Here is a 21,018-nt window from a genome sequence, read left to right on the forward strand (position 1 = left end):
ATTTGAAATTATTTTGTAGAAGTGTAATGCTAAAGCTTATATATAAAGGGACAAGTGATGAACCAGCTGGAAGAAGGCATCCATTCTTTAAGAATTTGAGTGAATATGTACCAGTACACCATCCCCTAGTAGAAGCATTTTTTAAGTTAACTGCGGATGAGTTACATGAATATTATGCCAATAAGAATATGAGTAGGAAACCCTGGAAACAAGATAATCACACATTTAGTGAGAGGCAGAGTCTTAAGAAATTACAGGATGATCCCAATATCATTATAAGACCTGCTGACAAGGGTGGTTGAGTAGTTGTAATGGACATGCTGCATTACAGTACTTCCATGGAATCTATGTTGAGTGACAGCTTCTATGAAACTGTAAATCTGGATGTTGTACATGATATCATTGGGTATATCAGTGACACATTGCTGGACATTTTCAAAAGTCATTTATTAGATAAAGACTTATATGATTATTTGACAATATGTAAGCCAGTTATTCCGAATACTCACGGATTACCCAAGATACATAAAGATCTTTATACCCCACCCATGAGACCAATAGTTTCAGGTAGAGGCTGGGTCACTGAACATATATCTGTCTATGTAGAGAAACATCTTAGAGTGGTCTTGAACAGAAAAGTCTATGTGTTAAGAGATTCTAAACAGTTTCTAACTGAGTTATATGATTGTACCAAACAATGGGAAGATACTGATGGACTTCTCTTTGTGACATTTGATGTGCAGTCTCTTTTTACCATTATTCCTAAAGATTTAGGTCTTACCTATGTTTCTGAATATTTAAAGGAACATAGTGAATATACAGCTGTCAATATTGACTTGATAGTCCATTTTTTAGAATTGATACTTGAGAATAATCTATTTATGTTTAAAGACAAGATATATAGACAATTGGATGGCATAGCTATGGGCACACCTTGTGCCAATAGCTACGCCAACATGTTCTTGGCCTATTGGGAGGAACATGTGTTGTTCCATGAGACATTATTTAAAGCACATGTGATTTTTTATCAACGTTTTGTAGATGATCTTTTTGTTCTCTGGAAGGGAACAGATTTACAGTTGCAAACTATGTTTTCGATTATGAACAATTTGACCACTTGTCTTAAATTCACAATGCAATATTCAGCTCAGAAGATACCATATTTAGATTTATATGTAGAGAAACTTTCAGGCGGTATGATAAATACAGGGGTTCATTGTAAAGCTTGTTATAGCAACTCTCTACTTATGAGGTCCAGTATGCATCCATCATTTGTTTTCAGGAATATAATGAAGGGCCAGGTGATTGGGGCCTCTACACTGAACCCTATGGAAAATGGTTTTAATGTTGAGTTAGATGACCTCAGAGATAGATTGATACACAGGGGATATGGTGGTGAAGAGGTGAACCAACATTTAAGGGAAGCTTGTGAGCTCCGTATGACTTCAGCCTCACCATATTTTGGACCAAGATGTCCCCTAGACAATGTGGGGGAACATAGCACTCATTCCAACGTTAAGTTCACCACTTATTCTTCATCAGATTATGGGAAGGTTAAGGAGATTATCGGTAAACATTTGGAGTATTTTACACGTTGATGAAGATATAAGAGAGATAGTAGGGGATGAACCTCATTTTACTTATAGGAATAAGAACAATCTAAAAAGACTGCTTTGTTATCCAAAATTTGATAGAGGTACGAAGGTTATAGGACATACTAGGCCTTGTATGCACTGCAATTTTTGTTCTTATATAGATGAAAGTACTAGTTCTTTGCATCCAGACTCGCATGTAATTATTAATACAACCACTGAAGCAAATTGTATGACATCTCATGTGGTATATTTGGCTACTTGCAATTTATGCAGCTCGTTCTATGTTGGTAAAACCAACCGCCCTCTGCGTGATAGAATGAGAGAGCATGTATACCACATTAGGAAAGGTACACAAAGTAATGCTTTAGCCAAACATGTTACTTGGTTTGGGAAAGGACACACCTTCTCATTCAAGGTTTTAGAAGTAATAACACCAAACAAGAGGGGAGGTGATGTTCTAAATTACACTGAGAGCAGGGAATGTGAATGGATAGTATCATTAAGAGCTGATCATGGATCAGGCCTTAATGAACGAGCTTCAATAAAACCTAAATTGAAACAACGTAGGAATATAAAGTGAATAGAAGTATTAGTTTTATATTATTATGTGAATTCATGATTTTAATGTGTATGCATGTATTTTTATAGGTATGCTAGATTTTATGTAGATTTTCTTACACACATATTTATGCATTTTTATATTTATTCATTTATATATTTGTTCACATGAGAATATGTTTTTATGTTTGTGACAATATTATAGTTGTGGCGATATTGCTTTAAGGGTTGATTAAACTCTTCACAAGATAGGCGGACCAATTAATTAATGTAACTTTTATATTATGGTTTTAGTTGTTTTAGTCATAGATCTGATGAAGCTCATGTAGTGAAAGCGCTTATCTGTTCTTTAATAAACATTGATGTTTTATACGTGTAGATTTGTCGTTGTTTGGATGTACCAGGTATCACCTTTGCCCTACTCTCAACACACATTTTGATTTTATTGGAGTTTTCATTGAAAAGGGGCATTAACTTGCTTTTGCGGCAGTTTTTTGATTTTATGGTTATTTCATACACCACATGTTAACAGACCATCACTGACCTTTGTACATCTGCCACTGATGCTTTGTGTTGGCCACCGCCACTATGTGTGAGGACTTGAGCAGTAGGGTATGTCGACTGCATACTATGTTTGCCTGAGCCCTAGCTTACATATCTCCCCCAAAGCTGTGCATGTCTGTTCAACATTATTCCACCTACCCCTGAGCTGAGTGTAGACATTGTGCATGTGGCTGTACACATGTTTGATATGGCTGTCCCTACTTTGTGGTGGTGCCACAGACCAGCACAAGTTTACAGTACACCGGCCTGCTGTGTGGCATATGACCTTGCCAATCACATGTAGTATGACATGTCTTCTGCTGACGTGTTGAATGACATGCATACATGTGTAACACAATGGTGTCCTTTGCAATCTACAGTATGGTAATGGTGTCCCAGTGCATGGATGTGTTATACTAACATGGGCCTTCAGCCGATGCAATGTTGTCTGTCCACCCTACAAATATGCAGGGACATACTGCACATTGAGCTGATGTACATAGCCATTGCAGGGCATTATGTGGCTTCACAATTGCTATACAGTGTGAACTACTGACACATTTCATAGCCATGACTATGTTCACATACAATGCATATCTAATGTGGAATGTGACCCACGTCACTGAGGTGTATACACAATAAACCCTAATGTGGAATGTGTGACACAGGTCACAGAAGGGTATATGGATGACACCCCTGCACATCTGCAACCATATTACTGATACCTGGCAACTATGCCCACACATGGCTAACTTACAAGTACTCTATGTCCACATGCCATCTGTGTACTTCACACACATGAGGAGCAGGCATGACAGTGATGACTGACACCAGCAAGATGAATGTACTGTATCTGTGGCTTGATGTGGATGTATGCGTATGTTGTGAAGCACATGTATGTATTTGGATACTGTATAAGTGAATATTTCCATGTCGTGACACACTACAGATGTTCAAGACATGTTATGTGGTGGTTTCATGTTATGTCTACACAAGCTGTGCACAGGCCTGTATGATGTTTAGTGTTTCACATCTGCAATATCACCATTACACAAAGGACATAGTTGTATTGTGTTGAGCCAATGTACAACAGGGTGTACACACATGTACATCACTTCTACTGTGTGTTTTGCTTTATGTCTCTGGCCCTCCTCCATGGCCATGTGTGCACACGTTCAGTCCAATGGTTGTGATGGCCATCTTATTTCACATTTCAGTGTTACCCATATGACATACACCCATAGATGTCATATGCTCCACTGAGGACAGGGTTTTGCAGAAAAGGGTGGTATGTATGGGATGGGAGACATGTTTTGCAGGATAGTTGAGCAGTGTTGCAGTCAGTCCACTACATGTCAAGGACATGTCTGATAGCACATGACGTGTGACATTCATAGCAAGGGTATACTCCACAAGGGTGTATCCTGTGGGATGGGCATACTCCAGCTCCAACACATTTACTGTGTGCACACATATGCTCTCTGAACAGTACTGTTCATATTCCCGGCATGTGTAATGCTGCTATGTAGTACCTGTCCCTACAGTGGAACACACCTCCATCATTGTATTCACTGTTGTCCACACATCTGGCAATGACAGTTTGGAAGGTTTAGTGTACGTGTTTCATATAGTCTTCAATTGTTTCACATAGGTAAACAGTGTGATGCATTGCAGGTCTGACCAGTGTCCATTACCAGGACCACCATACATTATGTGTACGTGTGTTATGGCAGATAGCATGCAATTAATATGTTCCGTGCATGATCAAGCCTGGTAAATATTAAAAATCTCACCTGACACAGGCTGCTGTCGCTGCAAAATGCCAGAGGTACCTAAATAGGAGTGTCACAGCAGTAAGATCATTATCCACACCTGTATGGTAGCTACAGGGTGCAATGTCTATGTTAGCACATAAGCCAGTACAATACACTATACTATGGAATATGCACATCTGTGCATACATAGAGTAACAAACTATAATATGTGGCATGTGTGTATATATGCCTTGCATATGATGTTACATTACATATTGCACAGTAACACATGTAACTATGTGATATATGGTTGTGTTTTATGTGAAGTAGTGACTTACCAGTCAACTCCAGGCTCGGTGGCTGAGAGACACCCACCTCCACAATACCAGCTAAAGCTTGTGGATGGAAGTCTGCAGGTGTCCCCAGGTTGGCCAGTAGCTCCTCGGTACGTGTGAGTGAGGGCTGGGTGAGTGGCCCCCCCACCTGTTGCACCTTGTTCGCTGGTGATTGCATTAACATGCTGTTTTGCCCATCTTATCAGGTCACTGTAGTGTCAGCGCACCTACTGATAGGTGCGATTGTGACCGCCAACATCATTTACCCTCCTGCAGAGTTTCTTCCACAGGGCATCCCACTGCTGTGCATCCTGTGACACATGGCTGAAGAGCATCGTGTTGTTGTCTAGGAGGTATGGGATGAGGACCTCCCCCTCCAAGTGGCTGTATGGTGGCAGTCTGCTAAGTGGCATACCTGGAAGACATAATGATGGAGACAGGTTACAATAACTCACAGAGAAGTACAGCGGTACAGCTGAACATACATGTAAATCACATTTATTAAGATTACAAATATGTCTTTGTAGATCTACATGACACTAACACCATTGACATGTATAAGTCACACACATTTGACACCTACTGGTGATGTAATGTTATCGCCATAAGTGTGTGTCATGTGATGACATTACTCACACACCATGTGAATGTTGTCTTGATGTGGGCATGTCTGTTTGCCTGTAGTGGTGTCTTTACCTATCAGCACATGCCTGGATGTGTTCACATTAATGCAATCAACCTTAATGCTGTGTATATGCCACATATATAGTCATACATAGCTGTTAGGGACATGACCTGTGACCCTGCAGACTTGCAAGCATGTATGTGTTTTGCCATATACATCTACATGGCACTGTACAGCTGTGTAGCATCCTGCCATGTATTGCCTGTGTTGCATATGTGTAACACATGGGACAATAGCTAGCCTGATGGTATTTGCAGGGTTTGATATCAACTATGGCATGTAAGGTCATAGTGATCTAGTAGGCTATATACCCTGGGCCATTTATGAGCCTAGGCAGACAGGTTACCTAGCTGTAGGCAGCAGAAAGGTAAGTTTCAGTGGCCAGTTCAAGCAGTGCCACAGAACTGATACACATGGTTACTAATATATTTGGCATGCGGTCATCACACCATGTCACAGAGAGGGGCGATGTGCAGCTTCGCTGGGCAGGGATGCATAGTATGGCAAGAGTATGTTAAGTGTATGGGGCAGGAATCTGTCAGGCATGTTGTGATCCTTGTACTAGAAAGGTGGATGTCCATGACATATGTGTTTATTTGGCATCAGAATGTGTTAAGTGTAGCATGTCCAACACCTCTGGGTTGGACATGGCTTTATTCAGGGTAGGCTGCATGCTACATAGCGCATCTAGGGATTGTGAAGGGCAGTGTAGGCCATCTACACATGGGCAGTAACCCTTAAAGGAAATTTGTGTTCCATTATGGGTCACATAGGTGTTGAGTATGGCAGAGCAGTTATTTCTATATTCCTGGATGACACCCTTTCATGATTAGGGGTGCCACATATGACTACCTGTCTTTTGTGGTGACATAACTATCAAAGGGAAGTATTGTCCAGCTGCATCCCATACACACAGTTGCCATTATTTTGACCGCTGCCTAGGTGGTAGTTAATGGGTACAGGGTTTGTAACATAGGGGATGACAATGCAATACTTAGCTGTCAGAATGTGGCTATACATCACACACCACACATCTGACACACTAAGGCCCTTCTGTATGTTAAACGCAGCACACAATGAGTCAACTATTGCTCCTAGTTCATAGTCATTTGCAGACATCAATAGGATGATACCTTCTGTGTTAGTCTATGTGGTATAGATAACAAAGAGGGGGAGTACCAGGAATGACCCCTGTATTACTGTGGCTGGCACTGGTTTGATGTGCGTGTATTCGTCAGACACCTTCTGTAGTGTGGGTTCTGCCAGCAGTCCAGTTTCCAACCACTCCTGTGACATAGGAATAAACACCTAGTTTACTGAGTGTAGCTGGAACACAGTATGGGTGATGGTGTCCTATGACCTGGCAAGGTCATGATATGCAGTGTGAATCAACCCTACTGTCATCTACATCTGTGCCGAGTACATCAATTACATTGACCATGGTACATGGCCGTACAAACCAGACTCAGCAGGGTAGTTGTGCACTATGTCCCATTATCAATGATGTCTCCTCCTTTGTGGGGTGTGATAACTGTTGCTGTGCACCATTCGGTGTGTACACAGCCTGACATGGAGCTATGATTGAACATGATGTGTATGTGGATAGCTGAATGTTCTTACATTTGTGTAGGATACACCCTGGGATGTTGACAGGTCCCATGAAAGCTGTATATATGGCATTAGACAGTACAGCTTGTACCTGCATAGTCGTTAGTACAGGGGCCATGTAGTGTACATGGATATATTACTAAGTGTACCTGTTGGGGGTGGGGGGGTGGTAGTGGGTTTAGATTCTCCGAGACCCTATCTGGATGAACGGGTGCTATTTCTGTAGGTGCAGTACTTCCCATGGCATAGTGCTGTGCAGCACGGCAGGTCTCGTCGTTGCCATTACGATTAATGACACGCTATAGAATGCTCTGTGCTTGGCCTCATAATATGTGGCTAATTAGTTTCACAGTAGCTTTGTGTGGTTTTATATGGTGTATCTGCATCTTACTAAGGCTGACCAGGGATCACCTACACTCATGTGTGTTCACTCTTGCAACAGTTACTACCTTCTGTGGTACAGTTTAAAGCATGGTACCACCAGTTTGCCTACTTGTTTTTGTTGGGTTGACTCCTGATTCTGTTTCAGTGGCACAATCACTGCACATATGTGACTGCTTAAGGTTCATTTGTGTAGGATTCAGCATTTGCACATGTACTGTCCATCTGCATGGGTGCCATGGGACTCACCACTCTGCTCTTAGGAAACATAACATTGGCATTGGAGACTAACTATGTGTAGCATACTGTTAGCCCTGTTTGTGTGACTGTTGTGATCCAGGTCAGTGGGGTCAATGGAATTCAACATGCATTGAGCGCAGGTGTTGGTACATGAGGAGTCTTCCCAGTTCATAATGGAATAGTTGAGAGTAGCCAATATTATGGTTCTGTCTCAGACCTAATCTTCCCCATTACAGCACATTATGACAGTTGGGAAGTCCGTGGCCTGGTGGGTGATCTGCCTCAAGGTGCATTTTGAATTCCACTGTGGCACAAAGGTAATTGCTCAGCATAATGCATCTGATGTTATGCAAGTGCAATTAGCGTGGGGCTGTACATATCCTTCAGGAATATGGACACACCTGTGGCCCGTGTGTTCCAATAAAGGATAATGGGCAAGAGGTGAGGTATGTGCTATAACATGGTCATGCAGGTGTGCTCTCTGGAGCATTGAAACATGTCTCAGCCACTGCACAGATATGTTCTCCATGTTGGGGATTGACATATGTGTGTCCGTATAGTGTTTCTGACATGTATCATTGTGTAGCGAGACCCGCAGTTTATTGCTTGGCTGTTCACCTGAACCGTGCATGATTAAGGCACTAAAGGGGAAGCATGAGCCCTAGGCTGTATCCAGATTCTCAGGGGTGACAGGTGCAGGCCCTGTCTGGCAAAGCATCATGGTCTGTCAACCATGTTATCCCAGGATGACAGATACTGGATACCCTGCGACATGCACCACTACACTAGACAATTGTGGAATACAATCCTTTTGTCCCTGTACTGCAGTATCATTCTGGCCAATGGCAGAATGCTACCCAGGCCTTTGGACATACCTGCATGGGCTACAAGACCTGACAGTTCCTACATGTGTTTCCATGCAGTCCAGGCTACTGCATCACAGGTCCTGCACAACAACATGGAATATGCCAGAGCCATGAGTATAGTTCAAAAGGTGGTCTGAGTATATGAGTATGTGGCTAATCATGGCAGGCAGGCAGCTGAAAGTATGTATGCCCTCGTACAGGTCAGTGTGTAACATAGTGCTAGAAGTTTGCATTCACAAATGAGTGCTGTTGGGCATGTTTCCAGTCATGTGTTCAGAGGTGTGGCACAATTATGCAAACTATGTCATACAGTTTGTGTATTTTGATGTCTGTCTCTTCCTGCTTTGGGGGTCACTTGTTTGGCCAGATACTTAGACGCGTCTGTGAATGTGTGTGATTTCAGGTAGTGTGTGTGGGTGTCCTTACTGTGTTCTGGTAAGGATATGTGTTGGTTGTGTTGATGAGCTGCATGTGTTAACCTACACCTCATGACTGTCCAGTCCAGTCATGGCTGTAGACTGGGCTGCCTTTCAGCTTACCCCTCCGGCTACATCCCAGACAATGTGTGGGGTGTGGTGTTAGGTGGGTCTGGCAGTGTAAATGGCATAGACATTACATTCCCCCAGGATGGCCACGTACACAGAGTTGACATTAGGAAACACCAGTAGCTGACTAGTGGACATGCCTGTATCAGCAGTCAGTACTACAAGTACCAAGTACTGCATTTAGTTTGTATTGCTTATGAAGATGTTTTAGACAGTGATGCTCACATGTAAATATTTGTGTTATGGACATGACAACACTGGCTATTATGGAAACATTGTAGCTACCTTTAGCAGCAATTCTCCTCTGAGGAGCACATCACATCCTGTTAGCTGATTACAGATGATGCAAGTGACTACAGGTCTGTTTCCTTCTCTGGGTATATACTTACATATCCACCAGGACCATGAGCTCTGTTGGGCACAGACACCCACTCCCCAAACAGAGTAATGTATCAATAGGCTCTGATGCCATTATCAACATGATCAGGATATAATCAGATATTGTGAGCCATCACCTATAATGCGGCTATTACACATGGGCAGCTGTCTCCTACATCTTACACTCCTACTGCAGATGTTACACTGGAGTTAAAGATGATGTGCAACCTGTTTCATTACCAGTGCTGTGCACTACCTTACATACAGTATGTACAGGCGGCTGTTAGGTTGGGCTACACAAACCTGGTAGTTCAACCAGTCTGTCTGTACTCTCAATATCCACTCTGTGTAGGTGTGCACATAGCCATCTGGCCCAGCCCTGTAAGAAGGGTCACTACACATTTGCATAACATGTACACATGTGCAGCTGTTATTGCTTGCAAACGATAGTAGAAAGGTAGATATTATATGTGTTATGTGCATGGATAGTTACCTGGCTCTTCCAATTATCTTTGCTATCATGCTGCTAACCTGTCAGATGAATACAAATGCTATGTATCCTGTCATTGAGTATTGTAATTGCCAATAGATATAACTACTGTTTACATAACATAACAGAACCGCTATGTAGAATAGAATACAGATCTGCCTAGAATACTGTACATTACACAGTTATTGGCACAATATCCTACAATGCACATCATATTTGCATGGTAAGCCCACCTTTAACATGTTCATCTTACTTATACACCCATACATATGTCGACTGTCACAATATATCGACATATACTATCCCCTGTTATAGCACATACTTGTTGGACCACTCCTGACACTGACAGTGGCTGGAAGCAAATTGGAGGGTTCCAAGACCATATCATCCCTTGTGGTGTATGTGGAGTGTGCCATGTGACCTACAGTAGTACACACATAGAATACTACAAGCATTACTACAGCTCAATAATACATCACTACAAGATAGCTATTTCCACTATATGCATTGATTACACTGCAATTCTTACAGTACAGATACTACATACACAGACATACCACATGCTATGCATACCGTCTTAGTAATCAGAGGTGTTATTAACTAGTGTAGTACTCATTTTCAGTTCATCTTTCAGTGTTTTCTACTGTCCTACTGGTAGATACAGATGGTCTGAATGTATGACAAGGCAACCTTTTATAGTTACAGATCAGTAACATGTGCTATCCCAATGGCCAATTTGTGTTCCTAAGTAGTTAATTACATGCACATCAGCTGCGCTGCTACTGCCTTAGCCAATACCATGGCTACAGTGGAGTATAATTGAGTACTCCACTTGGGCGTTGTCCCTTTGCCTTACTTGTGAGGATGACAGCGTGGAAGTTTTGTTTGGAATATATTGCAACAGCTGTATGGAGGCGAACAGTAATATATTGTGTGTAATGCCTAGAGGAGTTGGTCTAAATGTGAGTACTGCTGTTATATTTCTGAACATTGCTACTTGTGCAGGGTTTGTCTGTAGCTAATACTTCTGCATATGTGTCAGTCTGGCCAGGTTGTTTGACCAGCTCAAGGCTGCATAGCTATGCATATAATGTTAGGGGGTTTACAGTGTGCTTACCAGATATATTTAGTTTGGTGTTACTGTGTATTATACTGTGCTACTAATCAGTACTCGGTAAAACTTGATGTACAAACCTTTCATCCCTCTGAAATGGGATTAGTTCATACAAACCCTGTTACATCAGCAGCTGTTCAATTGTATAACGGCAACTATTTCACATAGGGCCATGTTAGTGTGTCTGTGTCCAGGTATGTTAAGGTTTCAGCAGATGTTGTACAGTAGTTGCATAATTGGTTATGGTATGACAGTATGTATTGATGTAATTATTTCGGTTGTGGGGTAGATGTTGGTGGGTGTACATAGCACATGCAGGTGTGTAGGAACCCCTTTTATACAATGTCTATATGTGTGTGGGTGTTCTTTCCCTATGTGAACACCTATCCCTTAGTGAACTAATACTATGGTAATTGCAGGCTGATTCATTAAGGCACTATTAAATACTTCCTGTATAGCATCCAGGTACTGTTAGTCCTTGAATCCTTTTGGCAATACATCGGAATGTAATAAAGATTTGCAAAATGAAAGCTGTCTGTGTAATTCTGTCATGGATACTTGCAGTCAATGCAGTTGTGTTGGTGACTGTGTCCATAGAACATATTTGTAATAGTGTATTGGCATACACTCTTCATATGTTATGTTCATATTGTTTTGGAGGGGGGGGCGGAATGTGTGATTGCTATGGTCCATGTTATACTCAGATATGACCACTTTGGATGCTGTCTACAGACATGTATGTATGTGTGTATATTTATATATATATATATATATATATATATATATATATATATATATATATATATATATATATATATATATATATATATATATATATATATATATATATATATATATATAGATATAGATATATATATAAATGTGTGTGTGTGTGTGTGTGTGTGCATATGTATATAGATATATACATTATTGCATATGCTTATCTGTACCTCCATAGATGTGTAGATGTCTTTAACCTATCTATATATCTACATATATATGTAGACCTGTATATATTGACATGTCTCTATGTATCTCTCTCTCTCTCTCTCTCTATATATATATATATATATATATATATATATATATATATATATATATATATCAGCATACACCTTTAATTGGGTACATGGCGGGTTGTCCTATTACATTCCTCCCTTTTGTGTTTTAACCTGTCTGCATACACAACTGGGATAGGTACATCCCAGGTAGCTTAGTGTTAGGCTACTCTGAGGATGGAGTACATGGTTGCGGGTTCTACTCCTGCAAGGTGCTATTATTTTACCTCTCAGAGCAGGCACTGGTAGAGAAAGTGTGAATAATGCACATTTACGTGATTGTGAGTAGGTTTGTCCGTGGTCTGCGCAATGTTAAGCAAAGGTCAAACGTGTGAAGTGCTTCTCAGTTTAATGTGTTGCAGCTCCGCTTACCGTCACGCAAACACGTGGAAACCCACTTATAACTGCTTAAGAGTGCTTTAATCCACCTGCATCCAAAAGCCCTTATTCTGGCCCTCAAAATAATCTAACAGCCCTTGAACTTGGGACCATGAACACCACAGTCACTGACCTTACCACTAAGGCATCTGAGATATGCACAAATGTTACGGTGTTTAGAATATAAATTGTATTACAGACATTCTTCACTACTGAAAACAAATGTGACAGTCAGTTGTTGTACATATGTCTGATACATGTTAATGTTCATATGTTTGTGAAATTAGGTGTTGCAATGTGACATGACAGGGTGTATTATGAATGAGAAAGGTTCTTGCTTTGTGTCCTTTTTATATTGTCCCCATACTCCATGTATGTCCCCTCCAGTTCACTTATTGGACATCCGACCCAGGCCCTCCTTGATGCATGATTGCATTACCCATCATTCCTCCCCCACCCCAATCTTCACATACACAACAACCACCCCTTCTATGGTGAATTAGGTTAATATTAATTGTTATAATACCAGAGCTGCATGTGCTTTGTGTACACTCCAATTCCTTTGGAGTGCTTCTGTGTCACAAAGTGTGTTCATAGATGCTTATATATATGGCTATTGATGTAACTGTAGCTTTTTATTTTCAATTATTGATCAGGTGATTGATATACCTTTTGGAGGAAATTGGAAAATGAGATTGGCACAACATGAGAGCAAATGGCAAATTTTAACAGATTCCACGAGACCGCCAGGTCTCAATGATTTTATTAGTATTAAACCATTTTTAGCTTTAGCATAGCATATTGTTGTCATTATCACAACCGGGTATACCAGTACACATGTAGATAGCATTGTAGTAGTATGCACTTGGAATGTGTTAATATAGTATACATTTTTATATGTATTATTTGCACATATTCATCTTGGGTATTTGACCTTGTCAGCATTTTTTGTTGTAAGCATTTGAATACATATACATTTTTATTTTACATACATGCATAAATTTTAGAGATTTTAAATTCACACATCCTTTACATATTTATTTTTATATATTTATATATACATTTATGTTTATATATATATTTGTCAGTGTAGAATATTCAGTCGTTTATTTAAGTGAATCATGTTTTAAATGTATGAGAAAAGTTTATAGTATATGTGAAAACATGTAATGTCTCTTTAACTTTTTTGGCGGATCATCATGCAATTAAGGGAAGTGTATATATATGAAATGGTTGTTGCATTTTATTGTTCTGATGAAGACTGTGGTACAGTCGAAAGCGCTAAACCAGGAGTCATTGCTGTGTTATTATTGAATAAATTGTGACTACATCCTTGTCGTACGAGCAGTTATTCATACTCAGTCCATCATTTTTGTTCCTGTAACATTTAACAAATATACTGTGAGACAATACATTACATTCTTACCTACATTAAGCATAGCTCCTCACTAACACACTTCAAGGGAAACCTTGTGTGAATGGGTAACAGACTATACACCCCTGGGATCATGTGTCCCAGAACCATACAGCTAGGGGGTGGGGGAGCCTGTCCAGTTTAACAGCTGCAAGACCTGTTGGGGGAATTGAATGGTGTTGAATTGCCACATTAACATGCCCTCTTTAGATCACTAAGTGTCCCTATCACCCTCCAAAACTGCAGTCTTCAACAGCTTCCAGCAACTCTGCCTGGAATTGCTTCAATGGCTATGCTTGACAGAGGCTCAGTTACTTCATCAATGGTGTGGGGAAGGCCAACACACTGTTGCTATGCTTTAATTGCCCTTAGGCAGATAGATAGTAGGCTATCTGTGAATCCCTAACGTGCAGGCCATCAAAGCCATAATATCTGAATAAATAGACCTTCAGATCACAAATTTACAGTCAGGAAACAGATGAGTACAGCAAGAACATACAGAACACTGATACTTAGTCACTCCAAAAGCCTATCTTGGAAGCTAGAAGACTTGTATAAGTTTAAGGCTTTCTATTGCTTACCACTAGGTTACCTACAGGGGAGATGAAAAACAAGCACAGATGGAGAACATGCATGCAATGATACCATACCGGCCTATGTGTCAGCCTTACGCTTTGGAATACTAGGCAAGGCTATTGGCACCCCCCATAGTGTCTTATTTAGGAGAGTCAAGAAGGTGAATACCAGCTCCGTAAACAGCACAATAGCAGATTCAATGAGGTTTATACTACTCAACACCAGGGGCTGTGATCACAACATTCATGCACACACAGCACTCCTCAGGATGGACAACATCAACATCTGTGCATTAACTGAAATCTGTCTTAAGGCTCCTGAGAGCACACCAGCACTACCAGACTACAAACCATACCACACATTTCAGCCACAGAACATGGACTGACAGACATGGAGGGGCTGTATCCATATTCATCCGGGATACCTACACCTCCAGGTTAGTGGGGCAGCATGATACCTCTGTGATCATCCATGTGCAGCTAACATCAGCCACAACTGCATTGTAGAATGTGGCCTGCTATGGATCACCCTCCATGACCCAGGACCTCCACTCCACCTACCTGGAGACAGTGGAGAACACGACAGTCCTAACGCACACCCTGGCATTGGTCAATGTCAACTACCATACCATTAACTGGGAAATGTACTCCGGTACTCACTTCCAGGACCAGCGCTTCCTGGAATGTATCACCTCATATGCCCTGTATCAGGTGGTAACCTTCATAACGTGGGGTGGAAACTACTAGATGTGGTCATCACCAACATGGGCAACATGTGCACCACAGTGGAGGTTAACAGGTCACTGGTTAGATCTGACCATGAACTATTCACTGTTTCCACACCCTACTATCTCCCCCACCCACGGATACCACAGTGTATACCTTTCTTACAGCTACATTTACACTACTAGTGACAGGGGTGGGGGGTTTCACAGCCTCCATGCTAAGGGAAAACACTGCTCAAGATACAGACAGATTTACAAATGCAGTCTATAAGCACCTACATGGATGTATGGATCATGCCATCGCTGGTAAACCAAGACTCACTCCTCCTAGACAAGGACACCAGTCTGGTGGACCTCTGCAATAAACAGGCTATACTACAGACATAGGACAGTGTTCCAGACGCACAGCAAATCCCACAAAGGGCAGACATTCGTGACCACTATTAGTATGATACTTAGGTCCCTCATGACATCATCCAAGGCTAACATCAGCAGGAGAATATGCAAGGATTTGAAAGATAACCACAAAGCCTTCTTTGGCTATGTCAAGGATCTACGTGGTGACACACAGATTTGCACTGTGCCAGTGAAATATAGCACAAAATATGCTGACCCTACTAATATCGCCAACATCCTTGCAGATACATTCGGTGCATACTTCACCCCCTAAAGAGCCCACAACACTACCTGAAAGGTACAGTATCCCAACCATCAGAGACACACATGTGGAAATGGCGCTCTCTAACAGCAGAACACAGCGTTAATGGAGGCAGATGTTGACCCAGACTGCATCTTGCAAACTGTAAAAGACATCCTGGCCCCCACCTAATTAAGCATTCCTACCTCAGCCTCTCCACAGGCTACATGCCCATACAATGGTGCGTGGCAATGGTTATTCCACTCCATCATGAAGAAATCACAACTGACCATGGTAACTACCACCCCATAAGCCTGACTAGCCTGGTCTGCAATGGTATGGTTTGCATCCTCATGGCACTCATTAACAATGACATAAGTAACCGTCAAACATGTGACCCAACCCAGGTCAGCTTGATTGAGTGCAGTTCATGCCTACTGAACCTGTTTGATGTCTTACATACAGTCACCAAGACATTAGATGACAGTTGAGGCAGTTCACACATACTACATGGACCTCACCAAGGCTTTTGACACCATACCCCACTCAGGTATTATTGATAAACACACCAGCCTGCACATTCACCCATACATCACCGATTGGGTTGCCAATGGGCTTACACACAGAACCCACATGGTACGACTAGTGGTCTCCAGGTCCAACTCTTGAACAGTCATGACTGGTGACCAACAGGACTCAGTCCTGGGAGCCCTACTGTTTGCCATATACATCTCAGATGTACAAGCAAACACGGGTGGACTACGGCAGACCATGTTTGGCAATGACTGCAAACTGGGAGCCATGATTGATAGTCCAGCTGACACGGACATCCCTCAGGGGGCCTCACAGAGAATGTCACAGGGTGCCAATGACACGGCCTCCAGCCAAGTGCCACTAACTGCATGGTCATTCCATTGTGGAATTGGCAACTACATATTAACACATGAGCGGCAGCCACTTTAATACAGATTAGGTAATGGGGTATCTGGGGACTATGGTAGATAGTGATCTCCCCTGTGTCAATAATATCTCCACAGTAGTTAGGACATCCTTCTATGTAGGCCATCTGACTATTAAAGAATTCCCATCTAGACATACTGGGGTTATAGTGCCCCTTTACTCATCACTCATTAGTCCCATCATAGGGTATAATAACCCATGTGGGATGTACCTCGGAGGACACGTCCAACAGATGAGGTGTCCATGAATGTACCTCACCAAGGGGAATACTGGCCTCTAACATATGGCCTATGCAGCTGGACTTAATACACTCCTGCTTTACTCAGTGGCATCTCGTTTACCCAGAGATGATCTCCACTGACCAACACAGCCATGTCAAACTCAGGCTTGATGGATATGCTCCACCTATGGGAATCCATGTCACAGTGAGCCACACACTGTAGTGAGCTGACCTTGCCACAATAATAACTGGAAGATGCTGGAGGGACAGCTTCCTGTCACAGACAGTCCCCATACTTTGGAACAACATCCCTAACTACATTATACAGAGCCCCTCACTAACACTCTGCAAGAGAAACCTTGAAGGGTGGATGGGGAACAATAGATGCACCCCAGGGATCCCGCCATTGGCTCTGCTTCACAGAGGGATGGTTAATGAATCAATGGGGTGGCAAAAGCTGACACATTTTGGCTGGCCTTATGAATGGCCTCTGGCAGTTGGCCAAGTACCTACCTATGAATCTATACATACAGTATCTGCATATGCTGATAGCTTAATTTACTGTTCAGGTGTTGACTTACCTTGTGCCAGTGGCTGTGGTGTGTGCAATAGTTGAGGGCTGCCTATGTTGGATGCACACAGTAGACTGCCTATACATGACAATTTACAGGTAGTCTTTGTGTGCCATCCATTTTTACTGTGTGTGCAGATGGAGAAAGGTGTCAGTCCCTAGGTGCCTACATTGTCAGTGTGTGTGCTATAGGTTCCCTCTTTGCCAAGGCATGGGCATACTGGGCATGCCTCCGTCTGCCTACTGGGGTTGGCTCAGGGTGTTTGTGGTATGAGTACCTCTGTGCCTGTGGGGCCCTTGGCAATGGTGGTGGGCTGTGAGGGCCTTCACCATTCTGTCCCTGCTGCAGCTGTTTCCGCAGGACCATATTGTGCAGCATGGCACACACTATGAAGATGTAGGCACACGTGCCTGGACAGTACTGCAAGGCTCCACAAGATATGTCCAAGCAATGGAACCATGATTTCAGCATCCCAAACACACATTCTGTGATGATTCTGATTTGTGAGTGTGCCTCATTATGGCATTCCTGCATGGGTGTGTGTGCATTTCTGATGGGAGTCATCATCCATGGTTCCAGTGCATAGCCAGCATCACCCACCAGGTGGCTATTTGGGATGTCCCCCTGGCAAATAACCAATACAGCTGTGAGGCATGCTAGATGTGGCAGTCGTGATAGCTTCCAGGGCTGCCAGCACACACATCCATGATAATGCCCTGGACATTGCACACCACCTGGCAGTTGATGGAGGGGTATCCGCTGTGGTTTATGTAGCACCTTCCCTGCTCACCGGGTGGTGACATGATGTGTATGTGTGTGCAGTCTGTTGCACCCAGTACCTCTGGGTATTCTGCCACATGGTGGAAGAGACGCATATTGTTGGCCAACTTCTCCTGTATTCGGGGGAAGTATATGTGCTCATTGGCATTTGGTAACATGGCATCCAGGAACTGGTGTAGTACCCTGGATGCTGATGCCTGTGAGATACCCATGATATCCCCAGTTGGTCTTTGAAAGGTACCTGTAGCTAGTATTCTCAGGCTTACACATACCTTTGTATCCATTGGGATGGGTTCCCCTCTCTTTGTTCTGGCTCTGAGGCATGGCCGGCACAGCTCCACAAGTTGCTGTAGGGTGTCCCTGTCCACCCTGTCATATCATCAGATCATGTAGCCCCTGGTAGGTTAGCCTGGGTCTGAACACTCTCCTCCTCCTCTGGTGCCTGCGGTGGTCATGTGCATCATCCTCCACACCACCTTCAGTCTCCAACACATGCTGGTGGATCAAAGCTATGGCAGCCTCTAACATGTACATAATAAAAGTTCCCCATCTGTATACACCACTGGTGCAGAGTGTATGGGAATACACAAATGTGTGTGAGGTACTTTCACACACTATAGTATTGTGCTATGGATGCTACTGATGTAAGTGGGTGTGTATAAACTATTCCAGCTGCTGCGTGTTTTAATTATGGGTTTTGCAATGAGTATTGCAAGTGTGGGGCCTTTACTGTGGAGATCTACTTGCCTGCCTTGATTAATCTGTTGCCCTTTAATTCACTATTAGACCTGGATCCCCTCCCATTATCAGGCATGCATCCACCTGCCGTCTTTCTTGTTCTGTACTTTCCCTACCCAGTCATGGCGAAATGTGCCTTGTAGCTGATATACTGCATATCACCTTTGTTCTGCTTTGATACTTTGTTGTTTTCTTTGCAGTACAGCCCCTCCCCTTCCTTATTCTGCAGGTAGCTGCTTGCAGCCTTGTTAGCTGTTGTCAGTGGCCCACTGTAGGCTCCTAGGTGTAAATTAGTCATTTGTATTCCAATTTCACTGCTGCAGCATTTCCTTATTTCTTTCCTATAGCCTTCCTGTTTCGGCTGCAGTGCATGACGTGCATACCCTTTTACAGGGTTTACGCGCGTTTTAATCTCCGTTCACATGCATACTCGGTTACCTTGTGTACTCTCAGCTAAGCATAGCTATGGGCGATTCGGCACACCCCTATCCTGCAGCTTTGCCTAGCTAGGGGCAGACCGGTTTAGCAATGCTCCAATGTGCTTACAGCAATGGTGACACACCCCTCTCTTGATGTCATCTTTCTCTCAAGGGCTCACCTCAGTGTTATAACGCTATGCTGTGAGGTGTATCCTTACACCAGCGGGGAGTCTGTGATTCACTATTACTCCTCTCATTTGCATGGCATTGCCTACTAATTCCTAGCTACTGCGCATAACACTGTCACTGCCCTTTAGCAACCCTTGCGCCATTAGTATGGTGTGGCATGCCTGCCACTGACTATTATGGGGAAATTGTGATATGTGTTTCATTGCAATTTTATTCTATATTTTTATATATTTCTTGCGATCCCCTTTGCGCAACGCTGCCCTGCTCTTCCACATCGCGATAGTGCGACTATATATATATATATATATATATATATATATATATATATATATATATATTAAATGTTAATTTTATATTTTGTACTTTTTTTTATATTAGCATTATAATACATGTGTTTGGTCAGCTGTCATGGCTCCGATTTTATGTTTGCAAAAATGTAAACCATTTTCTACAGTTTACATTTCTGCATACTTACACTACGCCTGCACCACTTCCTGAATCACTACATACCTTCATTTGCATGCTACACTACTGCACATGGGGTAATTAGCATACATGGCTCAGGAGTTGTGCGGGCGTAGCGTATGCAGGTAGTGCACGTGGAAACAGCTCCTACTTGAATCGCTCAGTGGCCATATTTGGTGTTAGAATGCTGACGCTATGCCTGCACCTGGCGCAAGCTTCATGAATCCCGGGGAACATCAAAAGCATTAACAAGGTTAGAGTGGGTGGTATAGACAATGTCAAAAGCATTAACAAGGTTAGGGTGGGTGGTATAGACAATGTCAAAAGCTTTAACAAGGCTAGGGTAGGTGGTATAGACCATGTCAAAAGCTTTAACAAGGTTAGGGTAGGTGGTATAGACAATGTCAAAAGCATTAACAAGGTTAGGATAGGTGGTATAGGCAGTTTGGTCCTCCTTTAAGGCTGCTTTGACCTTGTACAAAAATCAGCCTGGTTGAATAACCATGACCCATCCTTAAGAACTCCAAATTAACTAGGAATGAATGCCTGGAGTCACCTACATCATTGATAATTAGTGAAACTGATCGACCTACCCCGGGATTCATGAAGCTCGGCGCAAGAATGGCATTAGGCTTGTGCCGACCATGTGGCGTAGAGATGGTGCAGTATTGCCATATGCATATTAATGAAGGCGCACTGCCGCCACATCCCCGTGCATAGGAAACGTGTGCGAGTGCATGGGGTGTGTCCACACGGCGCACAGAGGCGTGAACATGTTGGCTGTTTACGTGCAACC

This window comes from Protopterus annectens, chromosome 10.part0, assembly GCF_019279795.1.
Source record: "Protopterus annectens isolate FY-2018-M chromosome 10.part0, PAN1.0, whole genome shotgun sequence".
NCBI lineage: Eukaryota > Metazoa > Chordata > Ceratodontiformes > Protopteridae > Protopterus > Protopterus annectens.